Genomic DNA, 26,965 nt, shown 5'->3' on the forward strand with positions numbered 1-26,965 from the left:
CAGGTGATGGGGGCTGGGGATGGTGTCCTGATTGGAGGGGGCTGCCTTTGAGGGGTGTCACAGGTGATGGGGGCTGGTGTCCCATTGCGAGGGGTGTCATAGGTGATGGGAGCTGGGGGTGTAACAGGTGATGGGGCTTGGGGTGTGGTGTCCCATATGGAGGGGGTTGCCTGAAGGGGGTGTCACAGGTGATGATGGCTGGGTGTGGTGTCCAGTCTGGAAGGGGGCTGCCTTAGGGGGGTGTCACAGGTGATGGGGGCTGGGGGGTGACACAGGTGATGGGGGCTCTGGGGTAGTGTCCAATCTGGAGGGTGCTGCCTGCAGGGGGTGTCACAGGTGATGGTGGCTGGGGGGGACAAAGGTGATGGGGGCTGGGGGTAGTGTCCCATCTGGAGGGTGCTGCCTGCAGGGGGTGTCACAGTTGATGGGGGCTGGGGGGGTGTCGTCCCATCTGGAGGGGGCTGCCTGCAGGGGGTGTCACAGGTGATGGGGCAGGGGGATGATGTATCGTCTGCATGGAGCTGACTTCGGGGGGTGTAACATGTGATGGGGCTGGGGGATGGTGTCCCATCTGGAGGGGGTTGTCTACAGGCAGTTTATAGGTGAGGGGGGCTGGGGGTTGTGTCCAGTCTTGAGGGGGCTGCCTGTGGGGAATGTCACAGGTGATGGGGGTTGGTGGGGGTGTCACAGGTGATTGGGGCTGTGGGATGGTGTCCTTTCTGGAGGGGGCTGCCTGTGGGGGCTGTCACAGATGATGAGGGCTGGTGGTGTTGTCCAATCTGGAGGGGCTGCCTGCAGGAGGTGTCACAGGTGATGGGGCTCGGGGTGGTGTCCTGTCTGGAGGGTGCTGCCTGCAGGGGGTGTCACAGTTGATGGGGGCTGGGGGGAGGCGTCCTGTCTGGAGGGGGCTGCCTGCAGGGGGTGTCACAGGTTATGGGGCAGGGGGATGATGTCCCGTCTGCATGGGGCTGACTTCGGGGGGTGTCACAGGTGATGTGGCTGGGGGGTGGTGTCCCATCCTGAGGGGGCTGTCTGCAGGCGGTTTATAGGTGAGGGGGGCTGGGGTTGTGTCCCGTCTGGAGGGGGCTGCCTGCAGGGTATGTCACAAGTGATGGGGGCTGGTGGGGGTGTCACAGGTGATAGGGGCTGTGGGGTGTCACAGATGATTGGGGCTGGGGGATGGTGTCCTGTCTGGAGGAGGCTGCCTGTGGGGGCTCTCACAGGTGATGAGGGCTAGTGGTGTTGTCCAATCTGGAGGGGCTGCCTGCAGGAGGTGTCACAGGTGATGGGGCTCGGGGTGGTGTCCTGTCTGGAGGGTGCTGCCTGTGGGGGGTGTCACAGGTGGTGAGGCTGGGGTGTGGTGTCCCGACTGTAGGGGGCTACCTGTGGGCTGTGTTACAGGTGATATGAGTTGGGGGGGTGTCCTGTTTGGAGGAGGCTGCCTGCAGGGGGTGTCACATGTGATGGTCGCTGGGGGGTGGTGTCCCGTGTGGAGTGGGCTTCCTGCAGGGGGTGTCACAGGTGATGGGGCTGAGAGGTGATGTCCCATCTGGAGGGGGCTGCCTGAGGGGGGTGTCACAGGTGATGGGGACTAGGGGGGGTGTCACAGGTGATGGGGCCTGGAGGTTGTGTCACAGGTGAGGGGGGCTGGTGGGTGGTGTCCCGTCCAGAAGGGGTTGCCTGTGAGGGGTGTCACGGGTGATGTGGGCTGGGGGTGGCATCCGATACGGAGAGAGCTGTCTGCGGGGGGCATCACAGGTGATGGGGCTGAAGGGTGTTGTGCCGTCTGGAGGGGGCTGCCTTCAGGGGTGTCACAGGTGATGGGGGCTGGGGGGTTGTATCTCGTCTGGAGGGGGCTGCCTGCAGGGGGTATCAAAGGTGATGGGGGATGGGGGGTGGCATCCCATCTGAAGGGGGCTGTCTGAGAGGGGTGTCACAGGGGATGGGGACTGAGGGCTGGTGTCCCCTCTGGAGGGGGCTGCCTGCAGGGCATGTCACAGGTGGCAGGGGCTGGGGGGTGGTGTCCCATCTGGACCGGGCTGCCTGCGTGGGGTGTCACAGGTGGTGGGGGTGGTGTCCCACCTGGAGGGGGCTGTCTGCCGGGGGAACATGTGAGGGGCGCTTGGGTGGTGTGTGGACTACAGCGGTTCATGTGCAGTAGTGGGCTATGTGGACAGGATGGGTGCCGAGGGTGTAGGGGGAACTCACGTTTTTGTAAGGGGTGTAGAGTAAACTTATGAGGGGGCGCTGGGGTACGGCCTGGGCTTGGGTGGGGTGCAGTCTGGGAATGCGAGTGGTGTTGCACTATTTCGCTGGGGTACTGTCTGACCTTGTGAGCATGTGTTTTATCTGAACAAGGCAATGCATTACTAGCTACATTACAACCTGAATGATCTCTATGGAAAAGGAAGATCTAGGTTTTCAAACATGAAAACAAAATGGCAGTGAGTAACCATAATAAAAGAAAGCAAGAACAACTCCGTTTTGAACAGTAATTCAGAAACTAAGAAATAGACCCTGATCACTACATTGAAAAAATTCTGGATCAATCATCAACCCTGAACTTGAGGAACAATTGTTGATATGGCAACATCCTGCTGGTTCGTGGAGGCGGGGGTGTACAGCCTAATCATAAACAAGTTGGATTTCCTGCCTGCTCTGAAACAGTCCAGAGAGAGGTTGCTCGACGGTCCGTGAGCACAGAAAAGATGGTCCACTGGGGTAATTGTATTACATCTTTTTCCATTGTCTAAATACATGGAGCAAATAAATGTAATATCTATTTTTCTGTTTCTATAACGGGGAAGGAAGCAATCAGGTTCAGGCCCTTTCAATATTATCTAAAAAGAAAATCTCACTGGGGCAAATAGGAAGCAGATTGTTTTCTTGATATGTTTTCTGCGTAAAGTAAATGAAATGCAATAAATGCAATAAACATGTTTCCTTTTTATGGTATGCAGCAAACTGAATATCAAAATAGTTTGATTAATTGTATTGTAGTTGTCATGTATATAGTTCCTTTTCCCATGTGTATGACCTCAGCAAGCTTTGTGGTAGGAACGCCCTTGGGGACCGCAGTCCAGGTATGGGACATTTCTCAGAAAATGTTTTAAGTGTGCGTGTGCATTTGGCCAGGTTTAGGGGTTTGGGGGGCTGGCTATGCTGCAGTAGGAGGTTGGGCATGTGGACAGGTGTTGAGGGTGTTCACGACAGAGTGCTAGGGCAAGAGTCTCGATATGTACCCAGCTAGACGGACAATTATCGTAGGTTGTCACTGTATTCTAATGGCAGAGGTGTTGAGGCAGGTCTGGTGTCAGGGGGAAGCAGTTACGTGTCCAGATAGACCAAATTTGTCATAGTGGTAGCTGCATACTCGAGTGTGTGGATGGGGTATACACGCATTTCGTCGAATGATTTTACATCGTGGGACTTTTCATTGTCAACCCTTTCATCGCCAAAAACTTTTTTGAAAAACTTTTTTATGGGGGGGTGGGTGTTTGGTGCGGTTTGGGGTATGATTATTTAAGTAAGGGGAGGTGTGGGGGGGCCAAGCCCCCCCATAAATTAAAAAAAAAGAGTGTTTGGCGATGAAAGGGTGGCGATGAAAAGTCCCACGATGTAAAATCATTCGGCGAAATAACGTAGAACCGTGGATGGATAGCCGTGCCTGCAGCAGATGTCCACTGAAGTGGTGCATTTGTACATACATTTAGCTCAGATGGAGCTTATCTTTGCTCTCAGTGTGTGATTTGGTTGTCTGTGTGAAGAAGACAAGCAAACTTCATATGCTAATCTAGGCACTATAGACATACGATATCTTCACAGTCCTCCAAGAGAGAAATAATGTGGCTATTTTATACTGTCTTCTAAGCGTAGCAGCCAGGCTGCCTTAAGATCTAGAGTCATAGGATTTTCTAGCGCAATATACAGGCTACCCTTATAGTGTTATTCCATATCTTCTAAGTTCCATAATAGGCTAACCCCAGGCATTTTCTAGTGCAGTATCAAGCACACCTGCATATATCATCATGAGTTACAATGACTGACTTATCAATCTTCTAATTATGATGGATAGACTACGATCATATGTCTTCTAGCGCAATAGGTTGACATAATGACATTGTAATTTCACATTCAAGAACATTCTTAGTGCTTTCTCGGCAATCCCCTGAGATATTTGTCGCAATATGGGCTACCAGTATGGGTCGTGTACTTTTCTTTGTTAAAGTATCGGCTACCATCAGGCTGTCAAGAGCTGTATGCATATGGGTTGCCTGAGCACACCAGTCAGAGGGAAGGAGGCCTTGAGGGCTGATGTGCTCTATGGGTTCAGTGAATAGGGTGGGCTGCAGCAATAACGGCTGCATCCACCTTTGGGTTTATGTATGAGGGTTGTCAGAGTTTTGATGTGTGTAGAGTGGGCTTCCATGCCAACAGCTGGCATCTGCCACACACGTGATATATGAGTGAGGCTGATATATGCAAATGAGACTCTGGTGTTGGAAATAGAGGTGGAGAAGAGGGTTTCAGATTGCCGTAGGCAATAGCCAAGTTTTTAGGGACTTTCTGAAAGAGAGGTGGTTGTCAATGAGGAGGATGTGGAGAGGAAGCAAATTTCAGATGGGAGGGGCTTCGATGAAGAAAGAGTATCCTCCCAATCTAGTGGAGTTGTAATTGGGGATAACGAAGAGAAGAACTGAGGTTCCTGGTGGGGGTGAGGAATTTGGGTCCAATGTTGTAGAGGTAATTGTGAGTGATGCACATGGCTATGTAGGTATTCTGTCGGCAAATAGGAAGCCAGCATAGGAATCTTGAGTGCAGGGCTAATGTGTTCTCTAGGTGAGAGGCCAAGGAGGAGACAATTATTCTTATCTGTCAGAAGATTTCTACCTTCAGTTCCCAGTCAGATAACACCACTGTTCCCCTGGTGGCGGCCAGCAATGTTAATACTGCTATTAATACTGATATTGTTACTGCCACTAATAGTCTTAAGTATGCGTCCAATTCTGTTGCTTTACCTCTTTCTGTACTGAAATCTGTTATGCCTGCTATTGCGTCTGCTATTGTTTCTGCGGTCAATCATTTGTTTTCTTCTGCTTTTATTCCACCTGCTCTTAAACATGCTTTGGTGACCCCTCTGCTGAAAATACCTTCTTTGGATCGCCTTATTCCCTCTAATTGTCATTGTATCTCTCTTCTTCCTTTCCTTATGAAACTTCTCAAACTTCAGGTCACTCCTCTACTTAGATATTTCTGGAGAACTCACATTTCTTTGATCTGTTTAAATCAGGGTTTCAACCAGGCCCAGTTACCAAAACTGATACTAAAATCATCATGCCTCTTGATCTTGCTCCACAGGACAGAGCAGAGCACTGCCACACATGCCTAAAAACCTGTTAAAGCCTGGATGAGCGATAACTGGTTATATATTAACAAAGAAAACAGAGGTACTGGTGGTCGGCCTTTCCTTCAGCAGTTGCACAATGGACACCAGCCTTCTGGCATTCCTCTCTTGGGTCTTTGCCAAACCCAGCTATCGTGGTTAAAAATCTCGATTTTACCCTCTCCGTTTCTTTATCAATTGAAGCACAGGTGAGCGCTGTGTGCCAGTCTGGGCATTTTAAAATTAAGTTTCTTTGCATGATTCTTAGATTTTTGCTCACTCACGTACTTGCTATTGTACTGTCTTCTTTTCTTTTTGAGACTCTTGACTATTGCAATTCTCATTATCTTGCCCAACCTGCCTATCTCCTTCACTGCCTCCAAATTCTTGAAAACTCTTCTGCTCGAGAGGCAACTTCTACTCCCTTACATTCTCATATCATATCAGCCCAATTCGTTGCTCTCTCCACTGGCTCCCTGTTTCCAAGTGCATCAATTTTAAAGTTCTTTGTGCTGTGCACTACAATGTTTATGGCACTGGCTCCGAATATTTTCAGGCTACATTTTGGCTTTATGTGCCTTCCCGTGCACTTCGTTCTGAGGATGCACTTTAAATCTTGGTGCATCTGTTCAATCTGGCCAGAAGGGGGGTAGAGGGGTGGTCGGGGGGCAGGGGGGGTGTCTTGCTTTTTCCAATGAGGCTGCTGTGCTGTGGATTAAGCTTTCTCGTACCCTACCGGATACTGTTAATCATATATTTTCGTTGGCTGCTAAAAACCTTTCTGTTTACGTTTTTTGTTTTTTCCTCTTGCTCTAACTGTCTTTCAGTTCCCAGCACCATGATGCCCTTATCAGTGACAGTTGTGCTTGATAGATTCTGTTATCATAACATAACAGATACATATTCATTGCACAGTAAAAGTGCATTTCCTGGCTATAGGCTATTGCGATGCAGGCAATTGGAACGATGCAGCACAAGTGTAGAAACACAGAGTTGAAAGGGTGTGTGATAGAGTAGAGGTTTATGGAGTGATTGGTGCAAATGGGGTAAATGGGTGAGCAAAGCACTTGCTGGGCTTAGATTTGAAGTATGAGGGGAATATTGTGCGGATGGGAAGATGAAGGACGAGTGAATAGGAAATGTGTGACATAAACTATTTGAAAAGGAACCCTGTAATGGGGTAGAGGTGAACGAATAGTGATATGATATGATATGATTATTTATTTGTATTGCGCTTGTACACAAGTGTTTCAGAGCGTGACAAGGCAAAGGAGGCGGAAACGGGAGAACAAAACACTAATCTTACTAGGCCCAGTGACATTGAGAACGTGCAAGTGCATGGGAAAGGGAAAGGGGAAAAAGTGCATGGAAGAGGGAGTGTGGAAAGTGCAGAGCAGAGAACAGATAAATAATAAATACAAATAAATAGATAATAGAGGCAATACACAGTGGTAGTGCAGGCAACAAGTGGCAAGTGCTGCGTTTACGGCCGCAGAAGTCTGAATAAGTGCAAAAAAAGAAGAACAAAGGAGGCGTGGGGGGGCTGTATGGGTACAGATACCATCAACCGGTGCAAAGGGTGGCCAGGAGGCAGTGCAGGAGGGTGGTAGGGTGAGCAGGAACCAGTGTCCAGGGGACAGAGCTTGGCTAGGTGCACAGTGCCAAGAGAGAACAGATCAGCAGGAGAGAGGGGGGGCAAAGGCAGAAGCAAAGAGGAAGGTCTTGAGGTGCTTCCGGAATTGGAGATGGTTCTCCTCATGTCTTAGAGTGGCAGGGAGGGTGTTGCAGAGGGGGGACCCAGCTGAAGAAAGAGATCTACCCCAACTTCTTTCTTAGAAAAATGACTGACCCTAAGGGAGTTAGAGGTAGAGGATTGAAGAGCTCGGGAGGAAAGGTATTTATGGAGGGACAGCTGAAGGTATTTTGGACCCAGGCCCCAGAAAGCCTTGTGGACAATGCAGAGGGTTTTAAATTTAATCCTGTGGGTTATTGGGTGTGTCTGTTCTTCAATCAGTTGTGACACAAAACAAAGCACATTGGTATAAGGGTGTATGGGTAGAGGAAGGATGAATGGTGAGGTATTGCAATAGGAAAGTGTTTTGAGGAATAAGGAAAGTTGTAAGAGAAGACAAGAAAATAGGATGTAAAATGTGTGAGGGGGTGTGTGGATAGAGGAAGGATAAGTGCTAAAAGCCACTCTTTCACATAAGATCATAAGAGCCCTGGTGAGTAGCTCAGCTGTTAAGAAAATCCCCTGGTTTATGTACATCCAGAAATGCATTAGACAACAGTTAAATTGTGCTAATCTTGTCTGCCCCTCAATCTTCTTGACCCCCTGTATGGTCAGGGCATACAAACAAATGTTTAATTCCATCTTGGTGGCAAATAGGAAGTCTGTTGCCTTGGGCATTCTTGCAAACCGAAGGCATATTGTGTTAACATCTGCAGATGCTATTTAGCCCTACCTGCTCCACAGTGATAATCCTGCAGATTGCTGGGCCTTGACCTGAGCCCGGTTTGATTGCTTATGGCTAGCGGCATGTACAAAAAGCTGGACTCATAATGTGCAACCTACAGCTTACACCTGCTGTCAGTGGCCAGTGGAGGACCTTCTGCACTTTATGTTGTTTTGCCCACATAACACAGTCCTAAGACGAAAAACACTTCTGCCACTACTTAGGTCCTCTGGCTTGTCTCAGGCTAGGCCTGCTTTATGTTTTCTGCTTTCAGCCGCTACGATGCAAGTGGTCTGGGGCATGGTGGACTGCTTGAGAAGGGCCTGGTATCGGAGAACTAAATGCACTGTCCAAAATATGATCGAACCATGACAATTTTATTGAATTATTTGGACGCTTCCTGTGGATTTTATCTTGATTTACACACATGCACAGTTTAATCTTTTATTTTTATATATATATGCATTTCTATTTTGTGTAGGGTTTATGGATAATTTGCTTCCGAATAAACTTAATATGAATGATAAGTGCTGTATGAGTGTGCTAGTGGGAGGGGGATGATACAGATTGGAGGAGGCAGTTAATAAGCATCACATCATGTGTGTAATGATCAACGTTAATGTATTGGTCTTATTTAATTGTGATTTGTAATGCACCATTTGAAATAGGTTAGTTTAGGTCCTCGTGCTCAGAAGCCAGATTTCAAACGCTGTCTAAATAGGAAGCAGGTCTCAAGGATGTGTTCGAGAGTTGGTTAGTTATGTGGCATTTGTAAGGCTCATGGAATGTGTTGTCCCAAGGATAATGGAAAATAAAAATGGTGATGGATGGCAGGTTTGGAATGTTTCATAACCTGCTCTTGATAATCCTAAATATCATCATTTCTCAGCCTGCCTTGCCTTTACAGAAGGGGAAAGACCATATTTAAATCAAGCTTTCAAGGGATATGACCCCTTGAAAGATGGTCACATCCCTCTTTCACAAAACCACAAGCAACCCAAAACCTGTTTCACTCAATGGTATAGCACTTAGTCGAGTGAGTTCTTGTCTTGTAAACCGGTTTATGTCACATGCTCCAAGGTCCACAGTAAGGTGCATGGTCTGCAGGCCATATGAGGGCTAAAGCGGATATACATATGAATGTGTACCCCACTGTTAAGCATGGTTGAATGTATTCAAATTCTGAATCACTGGGATTTTAGCAGATTCTGTCAAACCAAGCATTTCCAAACCTCCTTGGAGAATGGCAAAAGTGTTTTGGGTGAGTGTGGCCTAAATTGTATAAATAGCTATTCACCGCTGGAGTTGATGGTGAGATTTGGAGGCAAGTGCAGCAGTTTCCTAGAGCAGCTGAGGGAGAGCATTGACATTGCATTCATTTGAGGGATAGTTATAAAAGTATTATTTAGTTCATAGTGAGTTGGGCAAAGCTTAATTCGAGGGGAAGGTAGACAATTAAAAAAGTATATATTTCAGGCACGGATTGAACGGTGAAATAGGGCATGCCTTTTTTTTTTATTAGTAGAGTATTTTTATGACTAACTTGCATGACATACACGCATGTGACAAGTGCATTTTTGCATCCTTTCTCCATGCACTTTTTTCTTCGCCCAAACGATCTTGGTCCCAGTTTTTTCGCCTTTGATTTGAATTGATGATTCTTAATTTTCCCAGTAAGAAGTGATACAGGTGTAAACCATTTTAATTTATGGATACTGTGTACTCCCTGTTTTTTACATGTTTGCATTATATAATTGTTTCGATTGGGTTTTGATTCACCCCTTTCGATATTTTCTTGTTGTATGTATAGATTGAGCATTGACGGTGGACTATGTATGAAATGGAATGGCTTCTCTAAAAACTGTTCTCTATCGCGTTGCATATTGCTATGCATTCGAATTCTTGAATCTTCATTACTGCGAATGTAGAGTCCTTACTTTTGTCATGTTTACATGAACAGTATGTTAAATACTTGATGTATGTTTATACGGAAAGGTCCCATTTGGTGAGCAAGCAGCACCCAGGGAGCCTCTTTGTGTATTGTCCATAGGTGACTGAGATTCTATCACCGCAATTATACTTTATGATGAATCAGTAAATACTAGAAGGCATTTTCTATGTAGCACTGCTTCTTACAAATACATGACGCATTCTGGGAAATCATGATTAAGCCCCTGTCATGTTTCTTTATTCAACAAAAAGGAATAGCACATCTTTTTAATTTGTAATGTTCTTTTGATCAAAATAATAGATGTGTGTGTGCGTGTTTTGTTTTCTGTGTTGTCAGTTTCATGTGATTTCATTCGGTAAAGGAAGACAGAAAATCACTGATCTTGAAACTTCGGAAATAAACTTCTCAAGTGTAATTACTCAATGACAGAGCTACCCTTTAATGTGATGGAAGTGTCAGCATTGGCATTCTTGAATGGCAAATGCAAAAGAGCATACGCTGGACTTCTTTGGAAAACCTGGACGCAATCATGCAAGGTGGATACCTGTTTCAAAACCACAAGCAAATGATACAAACCAGAAATGTTGTCGTTTTTTATGGATCTGGAATATAATTTAGTATTAAAGATTATTCCAGTAGTTCATGTATTCTGAATTTAGTGCCATAAAACGTTATACATTTCATCACAAAACGCGCTTATTGCTGATGTTACAGCTGTAATTGTAATTCCCATTATGAGTATGGTGGTACTGGCAAAAACGTGCGTAATTTAAATAACTCATATTTGTAAAATATCACCTGTACTAAATAAGGCATAGTTAGCCTCTGCAGTACCTAATAACAGCACGGGATAAATGGATGTTACTGCATGTGATAAATAACTCATATTTAACCATGACATACTTTATGTGTACTCAATTCCATAAATACCACTGCAGTCCCAAATTATTATTGAATGTTGGTCTGTCTGTTTGTCCGCAATAGAGATTAATGGGGGAAATATCTATAAGGCTCCAAAGGGGTCTAACAGTGGCACCATTTCATGCTGAATATCATGGTGTGGTTGAAAGTTGATTTGGTGGATCCCATGGTGGATAAAATTACACCTACTGCTTATTTTGCTTAGTTTAACGTTGCTGAAGTGGCCTCCCGGTTGACACACTTAGAACGAATACTTATTTTGCTCAATAAACAACCATAAAAAAGCAAAAAATGTGCTTAACAAACAACCACAATACATCCTAAACAGGTGCCATAGATTGGTACAAGAAATCTGAGAAAATTAACAAACAACAATAATAATAGCTAGAAACGATCCAAAGATTAGTGCAAGAAATCTAGGAAAATTAGGAAAAGGAAGTCTGGCCAATTAGTCTTGTCGATACTTACAAAGTAAATATTCCCAGTGATAATAAAATGGTAATTCAATCATCATGCCACCCAAGCAACAATCTACTTTTGGAGACAACGGAACAGAGACAAGCCAGACAACAGGCTGATGCAGCCAGACAGGTATCACAAATAGAGCAGGAGAACAGACAATAAAAAGAAACAAGTCAAAAGATTGAACCAACTAGAGATGCTTCAAAATGCCAGCAAGGGACACACAATCAACATCAAACACACCTTCAAAGTAAAAGGGCCAACTCAGCTGATGCAATATTTTTGTTTATGGCCATATTGTAAAGACAAGCAAAATTGTGCATACTAAGTGTTCAATGACACTGTTAATCATTCATAAGTATGTACATGTATGACCATGCATTTATAAAGTGTACATAACTTTTGTAGCAGGGGCAACACGGGAATATCTGGTAGTCAGTTTGATCTTAAAAATAGGGAATATGTCAACATGTTTATCATTAACATAGTATGTATAATTAAGCCCTATTTGTTTTACCACCCTTACACTCTATTTGTCAGTCTTTCTGTCAGTCTCTATTTCTGTCTCCCTAGTCCTCTCTCTATATTAGGCCTCTGATTCTCCTTGTTCCTTGTTGCCTGCTTCTCTCTTCTGCCTTACATTCTTTGTTCTGACCTTCCCTCCTTCACTCACTCTCCTTTCTGTTCTTTTCTGCAACCCCACCCAGGAGCAGATATTGACAAAATACTGATGAAAGCTCACGGGAGAGGGGCCAACCACACCCAGCATTGTTCAAACTTAGGGGCAGTCAATCAGTGGTAGACACTCCCTCCAAGCATACCCATGATTTCTCTTAATGGTCTCTCACATAAAGGAATTAAAACACACAGTCAAAGACAGGCATATGCCAGTCAGAAATGCTTTCAGGCAAACTAGAGGTCAAAGTCCTGGGACACACACACACAGATCATGTGGCCAACGATGGCCACCTCCTTGCACACACACAATGAGCGACAAAGAATAGTCATGTGACCCACTCAGGTATTTGAGTAAAATATCTACAACATCTATCTTGAGTAATGGAGGGTGGGATAAAAAATGGCCCTACCAGGTAAAATGGAGTCCACAAAGTGGAACCATTTTACAAAGGTGAGAAATCCACCACCATACTAACCACACAACTAAATGAGAGTGGGTAATCTCTCTGGAAGACTATGGGATACCGTTGGGATATCACTGCCTTAGGAGTCATATTGACTCTTATGGCAGAGCAGAAACCACAGAGCTCTGAGTCGAGTTTAAGATTAAGCCTGCCTGGTATAAAAGCAAGACTCAAACCCATGAAAAACAAGAACAAATACAGGGCACTATGAAATGTGGTAAAATGTGATCCTTACACCTATTTCAGTTGAACACAGACACAGAGGCATATTGATCCCTGTACAAATCAAATCTTTTTTATTACATGAATTTGTATACAGTGGTCACACATTATCATGAGTCACCTTGAAGATCTGGTCTTCTCCAATTAGTAATATTCCAGGTTCCTTGTAGTCAGTTCAACAGGGAACTCGAAGAACACTCTGGAATATCAGACACAAAACAGACATACACACTACATGCACAACTCAGACAGCTAAAGAACCAAACCAACAATCCTCAAAACATGACCAGAAAAAAAGAGAATCAAGCTGCCTTCTGACCCAAGCAAACAAAAGAAACACATATTCACCATGACAGTGTATGAATGGCCAATAAGAAAGCTGGCATAAGAGAACATTAACCATATCAGGGAACTACTACACGGAATTCCCAAACTGCATGAAGTCACAACCAGCCTGCACCAAAGTATGGAAGAAACAACCAACCCATTTGTCTCACAATGGAGGGGGAAAAATAGACCAGATGCAAACAGAAATGCACAAAAAGTGGTAAAAAAAAAAGATTATCTTCCAACACTACACCAACCACAAGATCGTCATCACCAAGCCACACTCAGACAATGCCCTATCAGACCGTGGATAGCCACAATGTCAACACTAAGGAAAAGAGCCACATTCAACCTAACCTTTTCCAATTGTTTATGCTGTTTCTTCCCTCTCTCTTATTCCCCTTATTTACTGCATCAGTGAAAGCGAATGAATGCGAATTAATGAGGGATGACCCATCTTCTTAGAACATGTGTATCGCCCTTTGGCTCTCTCTCCCATAGCAATGAGTGCAAGATCTCTGGCAAAACATATAATTAACATGCAGGAGTGATTGGGCAGGCATGCAAAGTCAATGTGTATCTTGCTGCTTCTGTCTCTAGCGGTGGATTCTTTCTTTTCTCTACAATGCTCTTGGACCCAATTTTAAAGTGGCCCTTGTGCATTTGTTGTAGAACATTACATACAAGCACTAATTCTATATTACATACATGTTTTAATGTTATGTCATATCTGATGTATACAGTGCTGTTAGCCTCTCTGTGCTGAAAAGTTGACTGACAACTTAACTCTGGTTTATTGGGAAGCAGGTGTGTTTTTAGGCCTCCTGGAAATTGGGATATCATCGGTAGCTCTCATAGTTACAGGGGGCTTGTTCTTGACCACTGTTGCTGTTGCTGAGAAACGTCTTCCCCAGATTGTCTTATCCTGAAAGTTAGTCGCACAATTGAAAGGTTTGTTATTGGCAGAAGGTTTCAGTGATGTGTATCTTGCAGAAATGGTTTCACTAATACAGCTTGACAGCTTTCCACAGAAAGGCCACATGCAGAGTTTGATAATAACACCCTGCTTAAGTGGAAGCCTATGTAGAGTTCTCAATGCTGGAATAGTAGACTCTTCGCAATACGTGTTGGTTAATAGTCATGCTAAAACGTGCTGCAAGCATTTATGTCAAGAATTGAGACATCCCGACTGATCCAAATGAGTGATTGCGTAGATGATCCACTTAGTAGCCAGATTTAGCGTGCCCTGAATTCTTTATAATGTTTTTACAAAGTGAAATATTCTTCAGAGCATTCTGTCCATATATGAGGGTCTTGTGTGAGTTAGAAATCCATCTGAATCCCCAAATGTCTCACTTGAGTCTGTGAGAGGAGCCAAGTTCTTAGTGGCCCAATCCTATCTGGGGCTCCCACAGCAATAATGTCTCTTATGGCATCATTTAACTTTACCTTGCCTAAACTGTGATACATCAATCAATGTCCAACAGGCAGGTTTGGAATACGCCTGTTAATCATGTGGATTCAGGATGGATTTCATCAAAATGGTTGGTGTTGTCTGCAATACAATAGCACAATTTCAACAATAGTGTTTCTTTTACTTGCATCAAGAGCCTCTGCAACATTGCTGATATGAGCCCGATTTTAGTAATAGACCCTAACTGGTGTGGGAGTTAGGGTAGAAGTGATGTGCTCTTAAAGATGGGGGATGTACAAGCATAATGAGGTGAACAAGATAATTTGCTCAATTCAATCATGAATTTCAATTTGGTGGTGGATATGTTGCCACAGTTCTCTCGCTCTTAATTATTCTTCAAACTACTTTACGACCATTACATCACTTATATACATGTTTGTATGTGATGTCTCAAGATATATAGCAGGCTGTTTGTGAAAAATGGCTGCAAGGCTGTAAGGGATTTCACAGTCTTGGTATGGGAAAATGGTTATTGTATTCATGATTCAAATTCCACAAGTTCTTTGTAGAATCTTTCTGGGTGGCTGTCAATCTCAATCGTGTTATGGTTGCATTGGCAGTTGCAATCATATCTTCATATATTTTTACCCAACTAAATTATATATTTTAAAGCTTGCAGTCATATGTACACCTCTGTCTTTTAGCTGCAACCTCCTAATCTTTGCCTCATGCAACCTCCTAGTCAAAACATGTGTTTCTATTTCTATTGAAAGTTTTAATTCTTGAGAAGTGATGTAGTGGAACAAACCACTGAGGAGCCAACTAAATAGTTGTTCCTGGTGGTTGTCAATTGTTTCTTTTTAATGGCAATATCAGTGAGATTTTAAAAACTTTTAGAAAACGATTATGATGAATTTTGGAGATTTAATTTAGATCAATCGCAAGAGAATAACAATTTGATATGATCACCATTCTCATATTGTTTGTTCAATATTTAATTATGTTCCTTTCATACTAAAGTATTACATCTAATGTGCATCCCTTCTCAACATGTAGGTCTTGAGCTTGTGAACATTGTAGGCCTGCAAGATTCTCTGGTAAGTGTTTGAATTTAGTGGGATTAAATTCAAGAGCTGCAAAAGTGGCTCAGACAAAGGATTAACACTACAATAGCCAGGCACTCATGCAATTTGCAATTCTGGAATTTTTAATTTACCAAACTTCATGGACTATGACCAACACAGGTATCCGAGCGTTGTTGAGTCCATGCAGTGAAGCAAAGGGGCAGAATAAGTAAGGAAGAACAGTTGTCATCATATTTCTAAATAACAGCACATTGTAGTATTAATAACTTCAGTTAGAGAACTGCAAGATTGTGCAACAAGGTTTAAAAAAAGAGCCACCTGAAACTCTGTTTAGCTTGACGTAGGGAATGAAGATATTGTTTCTATTCACAGCTCTCCAAGGCTGAGAAAATGAACAATTATTAGTGCACTGTTTAAGATAGAACAGCGCTTTATCATGTAATGACGATAATAGCAAGCACTGTTCATGTATAAATGGCTTTGATCGGGAGCCAGCGAACACAATGCAAAATTGGAGTTATATGTGCTTTTCTTAATGTACTGGTCACTATACGGGCAGCTGAATTCTGCAAAGCCTGAAGTCCTTGAATAACAAAGTCAGGATGAACAGCATATAGGGCATTACAGTAGTCCAACTTGGAACCATAGTAGCTCTGGCAATGGTAATACAATATTCAGAAGAAATGAGGGATTGCAATTGTCTGCGGTGTGTAAGGTAAAACCTAGTAGAAAAGAGCACATTCATAGTATGAACGCCCATACCAAGGGTGACATCTAAACAAATATACAACAGTAGGTGAAGTGCACACCTTTTTGTAGACAATCATATCAAAACAGTTTTTGCTTTGAAAGGAAAATTCATTAAGTAAGAGAGAAGCAGAGGGTCACACACCGTAGCTTGGTATATCAGCAAATCAATATCACTCTAGGCTTTCCTATTTTAGGAGAGAGTCTCAATGTTCAACTCTTAAAGGCTTAAACCTTACAGAAACAAATGTAATTATTTCTTAAACACATGTCATTGCCATCAAGTACATGTTATTAGTTGCATACGGAATAAAATATGCATCTCCAATAGGAAAAAATAGGCAACCATTTAAATTAAACAATATCTGTTCTCAACACAGCCATCTATGTAGAATTGCAAGCTTAATGCATTTTCAATCACATGACTTTTTTCAGAAGCATCAGCAAGCTGTATCTTCTATGATGCAGTCTTCAACCAATATAGTTTTCTCCCTCATTGACGGGCCAATCTTCAACAATTCTGTGCCAGTTCACAATCTGTGATGACATCCTCAAAAGGGTCCCAGTTCTGCGGGATGGCACAGCTAAACAAATATTTAGGGATTTTACCTTGGGCTAGGTCCTGATCAAGGAGCCAGACAGTATCAGCTTTAGGTCAATTTTAGATGCCTTGCCCAGTACGCCCATAGAGAAGACTAAAACGAGGTAAATTGTATCCTGATTAAAGCCCAGTAAGGATGAAGGATGAAACATCCACCACTGAGTCTGCTGAAAAATAAGTTGTATGCAAGCAATGTAAGATTGGATGTCTGGATCTAGACTTAGAAAAAGCTACATATCATATCATAGCTGTAGTTTTGGAAAACTGTGCCATCAATACATCATGCAGTACATTGATGTTTAAACCATCAGATACCACACATTTCATTTGCTCAAGACAGCGCCCTCCGCAAATTTACATCTAGGTTACCTGCTTCCTATGGACAGCATAAACCAGTGATGTGCACTTTCTGACACCCAAGCTTTTTCCTTCATATATTGAAATAAAAGGGAGCAATCCAACGTATTGAAAGCTCCCAAAATGTTTAACATCATTAGTAAGCCATTATTACCGTGGTCAATGATCTGAAAAAGACATGTTGTTTATCTATACAGGTGAGTTTGCTACCTCTAAATGAACAGAGACCAGATTACCAATCTCACCATAATTCCTTTTCTTTAGTATAAGACTGAATTTTGAAGGTGGCTACTTTAGCAAAGTTTTTCAAAAGAAAAAGAACATTGGTAATTAGCCAATAGTTACCACAAATGCCAGGGTCAAAGGTGTTCTTCTTGAAGAGGGGAGTAACCGAAGATATCTTTATTTTGTCGTGGACACTGGACTCCTAAAAGATGTAGAAATGAAGGCTGTGAATATGGGGCTCAAACCTTCTAGACAATCCTTGATAATACTAGTAGTAGTGGGGCATAGGTCATCTGGACATTAAGTTGATTTATTACCTTGGATTAAAGCCCTAGTTTCTCGACAGAAATGGTGTGTGCTAATAGGTTAATGTATGCACCTCTATTCTCAACTTTATTGAGAAATACAATTTGATTGCATTACACCATATGTGTGGAGGCGGAGCTCTAGCAATAAGGATGATTGTTTTTTTAAAATGTGACAACATCTTGAACAATTGCTTTTTGGTATAAGATGCAGTGTCATTTTGGTGAGCGAATCATCTTTTTCTTTTCAGGACTGAAGACATATATCTTCAAGAAGCTAGTATAAGATTGAGAAAGTGACCTGGCAACGAATTCTCCACCTTATTGCTCCATGATCCTCAGTGTGGTCTTCAAAAGGGTAACAGGAGTTTTCTACTAGATGTTTTCCAAGAATTTGAGTTTAGCAAGTTTAGGTGCAACCTTCTTGATCATATGTTTTATGTAGCTGATTTAGGTTTTGGAAATGTGTTCCACAAAGCTATCTTTCTCCAAGGAGGAGTTATTATTGGGGAAAAGAGAAAATAAACAGTAGGCTATCATTTTGTACTTGTCTGTGAAAGAAAACACAATCTTATTCTTAACATTGGGAGTGACAAGGAGACATGGAGGTAGTGAAAATGGCATGATCAGACCAGTCCATTGCAAATACAGAAGGGTCTGTGTGAATAAGTGCCATGTTTTTACCCAGTATAAGGTGTGTCCTATAATGTGTATAGAATCAGTGCGCATAAAGTGAAAACTAGATTCTTTAAGGTGTCACTGATTAGAGCAGCATGATAATCATTGGTATTATAGCATGTCTACATTAAAATCTATTAGGAACAGGAAAATAGAAAGCCTCATAATTAGAAGAAGGGAATCCAGTAAATGTCCAAGAAAATTATATCTCTAGGATAATACTTAATGAGACGATATATAGATAAAGTCTTATGAACAGCTATAACAATACCTGCATTCTCACAAGAAGGAATATCCAGAGTAAAGGTAACACAAGCATTAAATACTTTTTCCAAACTGTGCTACACCATCAGCTCCCTCCTGATCATGGTGTATGTGTCAGGAACAGTAGCAATGTCTGGTATATGATAATCTTTTAGACATATTTTACTGATTGGCAAAACGTCAATATTGTAATGAAGACTAAAGTCATATGCAGGGCTTGATTTTACACTTTTGGTGAGGAGCACAAAATCGCTGTTTTTGATACCAGACTTCAACTAACAAGTGCAGTTGTGGCAGTAACTGCAGGGCTTCTCCCTTTGAACTGCTGATTTCCTATTTGAAGGGCTTCCTCACGCTTAAGTGGTGCATGATTTTACACTATTGGCACACAGCATTAAACGGCTGCATTTGATACTGGACTTCAACTACAAAGATCAATTGTGGCTGTAACTCTGGGGCTTTGCTTTTTGAACTGCTGATTGCCTTTCGTTGATTTGGATTTCATAATGGTGGGGTGTATCTTGGGGAAGTGGTTAGGTTGCCATACTGTATCTCTGGTTACAGACATCTATGGCCCACCAGGACCTGAACATCAAGAAGAATTAATGACACATTAAGATCATATCCTAGAAACCACCAACTGTGCGCGCTTGATCCCTGTTATTCTATTTGGTGATATAAATGCAAAGATACCTAGCAAGATGAATTAATAATTAATAATAGGAGTTGCTCAGGTACTTATGATAGCTGCATCCATGATAAGACGAGAGAGTTGAGAAGTTAACATAGTGTTGAACTAGCATCTATTGTGGCACATTGTAAACCACTTAAATATGAATACCGTAGTTAGCTGAGAGAAACCAGAAGAGCGCAGAAACACACATGTTGGAAAAACCTAATCAAGATCATTATGAAAAATGACAGACGCAAGTTCTGGAAAGTCCTAAATGATAATCCCAGAAGCATGTCATTGCGCCTCAAAAGAGTCTTGGGATTGTTTTATTGAAAGCACGATTTGAAGTAAACCCGGGGACAGCATGCGGTATCCATGGGAATGTGAAAATTCGTCCTTAAAACATAATAGTGATATTAATATATTGATGATATGTCACCTTTATTTTTTTAAAGTGAGGATTAAAATGCTCCATGGTCTGATGTCATGTGTAATGCCTTCAGAAAGATGGAGCATAGTCCTATATCAACATTTAAAAATAAGAGAGTCAGGCAGCTTTCTAGAGACTAGGCTGAAGAGCATTGCACTCCCTTTGTGTAAACGGGGCCACCATAATCACCCTAATAACTATCATATACTAGCAATGCTTCATTCATGAGCAATGATTTTTGCAAGGGTTATGCTGGCAGAGCTAACGGAGGACACAGGTCAGAATCAGGTCTTACTCTGTAATCAAATAGGGTTCCACAAAACCTTCTCTACGGTTGACAATCTCATGACATTAACTACCTTAATCTGGAGCAGCAGGAGTCTCTGTAGACAATCAATGCATGATGCATACGTTTACTTCAGTGCTGCCTTTGATACTGTGAATTTGAGTACACTATGGGCCAAACTGGATATATAAGGCATGCCAAGAGACTTAGTAAGCATGATCAGTGCACTCTATCGTTATATTATGGTTAGGGTAATATTGGACACGAGGGGCATTCTAATATCATAAGCACGCATACAGGGCTGAAACAAGGTTGTATTTTAGCACCTCTTTTTTCAACCTATAAATGGCAGATTTAATTGAATACCTTGATATTGAGCATTCCCTTCCTCCTAAATGAGGTAGAACCCGAATGTCCCAAGAACACATACGTAGATGACCTCCGGCTTATAAACTTTACACCGAGTGCCCTTCAAGAATTATTAAATCAACTGCTGGAATTTGCAGGGGCTCACAATTTTAGGATTAACGCTTCAACACTGAGATTATGGCATTTTTCACAGGAAAGAGAAGATTAGCTAATTACCATTGGACACTTCAGGGCCTGAAATATAATGACCTCTGAGTACCTATTGACAAACTTCTTAATTGGGGACTTAAGATTATCAATGTCTATATCACATTGAGGGGAAGAAGGCATTTGGAGCTACATTAGGCTAACACAATGCATCATTGAGAGGCCAACCATGCAAATCAACGATTACCATGTACCCTGCACTGCACATTTCTACGCAAGAATCATTGATCCTCATAAAAAACATTATAGTTCCCTTACAAAGGAAGTGGTAAAAGCATTTTGAACATGCCCCGAGACCGAACACTGGTCTTATCTAGGGTACATGCCAGGCCCGAGGACTGCCTTCATCTCACGACTGTCCAAAGCCATGGGGGACCAGGCTTACTCTCTCCAGACTGATGAAACTAGTGCAGTTCCCAACACCCTATGTCCCCTCATCAATCCTGTATAACATAATATGTAATGTTCGATCTAAAAATACATTCATGGTAAGGCTAAACTGCTAAACAACAGTTCCCAAAAGATCAAGCTGTTCTTAAGAACTGCCGGTGAAACACACCCAGTGGCTTTTTGATATCTAATGTGTACCCACTCTACCAGCTCTTTAGCGTACAGCCAAGAACAAACTTTACCCTTTCACAACTTCTACTAATATTCTTTGTTGCTCTCCGAACTCTTTACAACTTATAACATTCCTTTTTGCCCGCAGACAGGAGAAAGACTGCAGACTTCTAAGGGGAACCACCCATTTCCTATCATTCACAATCTGGCAGAGCAGATGAGAGTAGCCACTTTGAGACACCGGGAGACCTGTTTTAGTAAATGTCATCAGCCATTGCCATCCCTTCCCCTCTGGGGCCACCACCATCACCTGGACGACCTGGAAAAAGGGAACAGGGGCACGGCAGCAAATGAGCTGCAGAGAGAAGAGGAGAATGCTGTCACAGTGGAAGAGGTACCTCAAATGTCTGGAGGTTAGAGAGAGTCCTGGGCGTGGTGGTTTTCTACCACCATTTGCAGAGTACCAAAGGCTCTGGCTGCTTTTGTGTCACCCTCAGTCATGACAGGAAGGGGCAATACTCATTCGGCATCACCTCCATGTGTTGCCAAACCCAGACTTTCAGCCCGACTGCCCTGAAAAAGGTGGCACAATGTGAAGCACTTGACACAGTTGGTGGCTGGGGGTGTGAATAATGACAAAAAGCATGGCATGACAAGTACATGCAAAACCAGTCCCCAGCCAGCTCCTGCACCATTGACAGAGTGCAGCCTAGGGAGCATGGACATGTGGAACACACCTGGATGGACATAAAGATGAACACATACAGCAGCAATTCATACTACACACATGACTACATGTACCACAATGCATCATGCATATACCAAATCAATAACAAAAGGCCATCATGCAGCACACAACAGCAGCACTGCCATGTCCACACTCATGTACACCCACCCAGAAATGCTGACCAACTGCCCCCAGAAGCATAGGGAAGGCCCATCGGCAACCCAGCGGGCCAAATACACTAGAACAAAACACATTCACAAGACAGCCACCAGGTACACATGTCATCAACAGAAACATCTGCTGCAACATAACAGGTTGCATGTGATGTCAAAACAATGCATGATACCAGTGACACAGCATGCACAGATATTATACGGGCACATGCCATGAGATGAAGCCCCATATACATGCACATGAATACCATTGCCATGATACTGTGTACGTCAACCCCCACACATTTCACATTGACTTATGTCTGTGTGCCTCTCCCTATGCAGGTGACTCTGGATACTTGCAGATGACTCCGGATACCCAGACCTGGCTTCGCTAATGACCCCTGTGCATGATCCATGAACACTGCACAACATAGCCTACAACCACGCACACAACATGACTCATGCGTGCATTGAGCACTCCTTTGGACTTCGGAAGGAAAGTTTTCCCTGCCTAGATCATAAAGGCGGAGCACTTATGTACACTTCAGAGAAAATAGAAAAAATAGTGCTTGCGTGTGCCATGCTACACAACATCTGCATAAGGAGGTATGTATCCCTACCCCAGACATGGACATGCCATCCCCAGATGATGATGATGACGACGTGGCTGAGGCAGGGGCCAGAGCAGGCAACATCAGAGATGATGTGAGGGATGGGAGACTGGCTCACCAGGCACTTATTGACAATTTATTTTAAGTAATTTCCCTGGCACCACTGTGTGACTGTCACTTCTGTAAATAAACTCCACAATGACACAATAAGGAATTCCCTCACTTTGATGTAGTTCAAGTGTTTTATTCTAACTATGCACCCTGACTATCCCCCAAGCCCCTCCCAACACCAACTCCCCAGCACACTATCCCCCTCCCGCCAACAATTCCTCAGCACACTATCCCCCTCCACGGGAAAATGGGCATGGTTGGTCAGAGGAGATTGCATGTGGGCCCAGTATCATGGGGAGGATTTTCGCAATGAGTGGGTGATACATGGCCAGTAGGTCTTTGGCCTGTGTGTGGGGAGGTCAGTGTGTCCCTGCTGATGCAGCTCTGTATGGCATGCATTCTTGTGGTCCTTCATGCCCCCACATCCCCTACCCAGGTGGTACTTTCATGGTGGGGGTGGTGGCTTAATTCATGGCACTGGCATGGCTCTATGGGGCACTGCTGTGCAGCCAGCAAGGCTGCACTGTGGTGCACAGTGATTGGCAAGCTGAGCACATTGGTGTGGGGGACATGTACTTCCCTGTGACTTGTCTGCCATGCCAACATGGGGTAGTCCAGCTGGGCCTGGAACATGCTGCTGTGACTGCTGCACAGAGTTGTGGTCGCTCACGCACCTCAATCCCACTGGCACAGGGTGCGCCAGCAGGCGTGAGGTGTGCATGGCATTTGGTTAGGTCACTTGCCACCCCTTCCCGCTGCTTTGAAGCTCAGGGTTGCCCTTGGTGCCCTGCCCCATAGCTGCTGGGGAGGGTGGCTGATGTACCACCACGTCACTCCACCCTGTTGGCATGCCCGGCTTCTGGGTCTGCTGACATGTGTCACTGTCCACTGGGGCATCTTATGCTGGGCTGTCATTTGTGCATGCACTTGTGTTGGAGGGTTTACTCACCTTCTGCCGCCTGGCTGCTGGCACCTGCCTCTGCACCACCAACGTCCTCTATTCCTTCTATATCCAGCACCGCGCTGCATCTTTTCTTCTCAATCGGTGAGGACCAGTGGCTCCACAGTGCCTCTACCAGTCACCAGGGACTCCTGGCGGTCTTGGGACAGCAGTCCCCGCACCCACAAACCTCAGGTCATTCCACTGCTTGTGGCAGTCCTCTCCATCACGGGGTACCCTCATCACTGCAGTAAACTTCTGGCTGTTGGCTTGCCAGATGGCTTTCCTGCACTGTCCAGTGGTCTTACTCTGCCGCTGCATGTAGTTCATCACAATGGGCAATGACCTCATCTGTGAGGACCACCAGCTCCCCTTCACTAGATTGAGGTTTCCACAGACGATGTTCTGCCACCTTGCCTCTGATCCTCTCCTGAGACATTCTGGCATCTTTTCAGGACCAGATGGCTGCAGGAAGAGGAGGTATTTGATGGATTGTGTTTTTCAAAATGCATGCTGCACCTCTTCCCATTCTGGTGATAACGCAATTTCCACCTGCAATATTTGCATCAGCGCTTATAGCACCAGGATCGCTGTTGGTAGCGCTATAAGTGTTGATTTGTTACCAGTAACCCTTATTTCAGCGTGTTTTCCACCTTAAACTAATAGCATTACCCTGAAAGGAGGCCCACATTCACACCAGTTTGTGCGTAACGCTATTTCTACTCTGCAGAAATTGGACCAGATTACTGCCCAACTTGTGATGAGGCCCTATGTGTGTTACCAAGTGCTCTGCATTTATCTGCAGTGAATTAATCCACAAATCTCCTATAATGCAAAGAGTCTTCTTAACTCCACGTTTTCAGCAATTCAAACGAGAAATTAAGCACTTGCTGCACTGTCCTCCTCTGAAGTTCAACTACTCCTCCACAAAGAGGATACCTGATTGGTTGAGTCTCCCTTGTCGGCAGACATCTGTGATGTCTGCAGCCTCTGAAGTACGCTTACCCTGCAGGGTATGTTAAAAGAGCCCAGATTGCATATGTGGTTCCCGCCAACAGTCATGTATGTCTGCGGATGTCAGGGCACATGGCAGCCCTTCTTTCCTTTTTACCCTTATCACTACAACAGTAACTGATTAGCTATATTCAAGCAGTCAAAGCCCCATCCACCAATCACATCCACACATCCTACATCTATCCATCTGACAATAGTTCAGAGATTTATCTTTACATTCTGAGGAGTGCATTTGTGCTGTGATTCAGGGCCTTCTCTAGCACAACCTACTGTATAAATGTTTACAGATTCCTATTTCCAGGATCTACACAACCTACAGTCGAAAATCAACATCTAAGAAAGAAGGCATAGTACAGGTATATATAAATTTTCTAAACTAATATTCTATTCCACCTTTTTTGCATTATGAGTGAAAGTATAACTGGTCTTCTGTGCTGCAAAACATGCTTCACTGCCACACCTATCCCAATAGTTCAATAATGCTTTTAAAAGTACTTATGATTACATAGTGACTGTTACATGTGCTACTTCTTATACCAGTGCACAATTCCATAATACAAAATACCTCAATGATCATGCTACAGTACAACAAAACATTTAATTCTTTCATAAGAAATGTCCTGCCTTCTATCAAAACTATAGCATACCTTCATATTACAATGTATCAAACCGTGTTTCCTCTAACTTCACTTCAACTGCAAGTGGTTTCCTATGCTGCAAAACATGCTTCACTGAAGCAGCCGTCGCTATAGCAAAATGGTGCTTTTAAAATGACTTCTGCTTCCATAGTGAATGCCATGTCCTAATAAAAGGGCAACATTTTCAGAGTTGCCAGCAATCTTTCATTTACATTTCAAGAAAAAAGAAGATTACGAAAGAAACCTGCTCAAGAAAGCAAATTAAAGTATATTACTGTGTCATGAAAGTCATAACAAGTTTAATAACATAACTATATTGGGTATTATCCTACACTATCCATCCATAATCTATGACATTTCCCATTTCCTCATTCCAAAGCTGCAATTACACACTTTTCAAATACAGAACACCATTCTACTTTATCCTATAACACCACCACTCTGAGGCCCATAATAAACAATGTATTACACAACCCCCATCACCTATACATACTTCATCCACCAACCACTTTCCAAGTACATTCCATGTCATTTACCCAATAACCCACAGTTCTACAACCTTTCACTATACACATCTTTTCTCCAGCCTATACATCTCTCTGCCTCATGTTACTTGCCCAATTGTTGAATGTGTATCCTTTCCACAACAGCCTTCTTCCTCATCCAGGTATACAACATTAATCTGTATCAGTATGCTTACACCACTCCTTCTCATGTGACTTCACTAACAACAGTGCATGCATTGCTGTATTTCCCTCTTCTTCATACCATTACTGGAATCACATTAACTAACATTATCCCTACATCACACATCCTCATACCACTACATCAGAGGTCTACAACCTCTTCCTCTACAAATATCTTAGTAGAGAAATTATATATACACTGCTCATCCACAACCTATTGTGCAATTAGTATTACTCCAACACTCCTCTCCCTCATCCCAGTATCCAATAATAATCTACATCTATATGCTTACACCACTCTCATGTGACTTCACAAACAACAATGCATTAATTGCTCTATGTCCACATTCCTCATATCATTATTGAAATCATATAATATAACATTTTCCCAACATCCCCTTCCTCATACCACACCAGAGGTCTACAACATCTTCCTCTACAAATATGTTAGTCCACAGCTCCTATTATCTATGCATTCCTCGACCACATCCTACTGTGCAATTATTAACTATATTATTACTCCAACACCCATATGCCTCATCCCAGTGCCCAACATTAATCTATATCATCATGCTTTCACCACTCCCTCTCATGTGACTTCACGAACAACAATGCATGCATTGCTGTATTTCTCCTTTCCTCATACCATTACTGAAATCCCATGAGTTTACATTATCCCCACATTCCTCTTCCTCATACAACTACACCAGAGGTCTACAACCTCTTCCTTTACTAATATGTTAGTCTAGAGCTCCCATTATCCATACATTGTTCTTCCACATCTTATATTATGACTCCAACACTGATCTTCTCATTCCAGTACCCAATATTAATCCATATCATTATCCATACAGCGTTCTTCCTCATCCCCGTACAATAACACCAACAGAATCCTTCTAAAACATTAAAGTATACATTTTATTTTCTCCAACATAAACAAAACAATGCACACTAAAACTCAGCTCCGTAGAAAGCAATGAAAATATTGAGCAGGTGAAAAGAAGGGAAAGTCATATA

Source organism: Ambystoma mexicanum, chromosome 7q (assembly GCF_040938575.1).
Source record: "Ambystoma mexicanum isolate Mex_15411 chromosome 7q, UKY_AmexF1_1, whole genome shotgun sequence".
NCBI classification, from domain to species: domain Eukaryota; kingdom Metazoa; phylum Chordata; class Amphibia; order Caudata; family Ambystomatidae; genus Ambystoma; species Ambystoma mexicanum.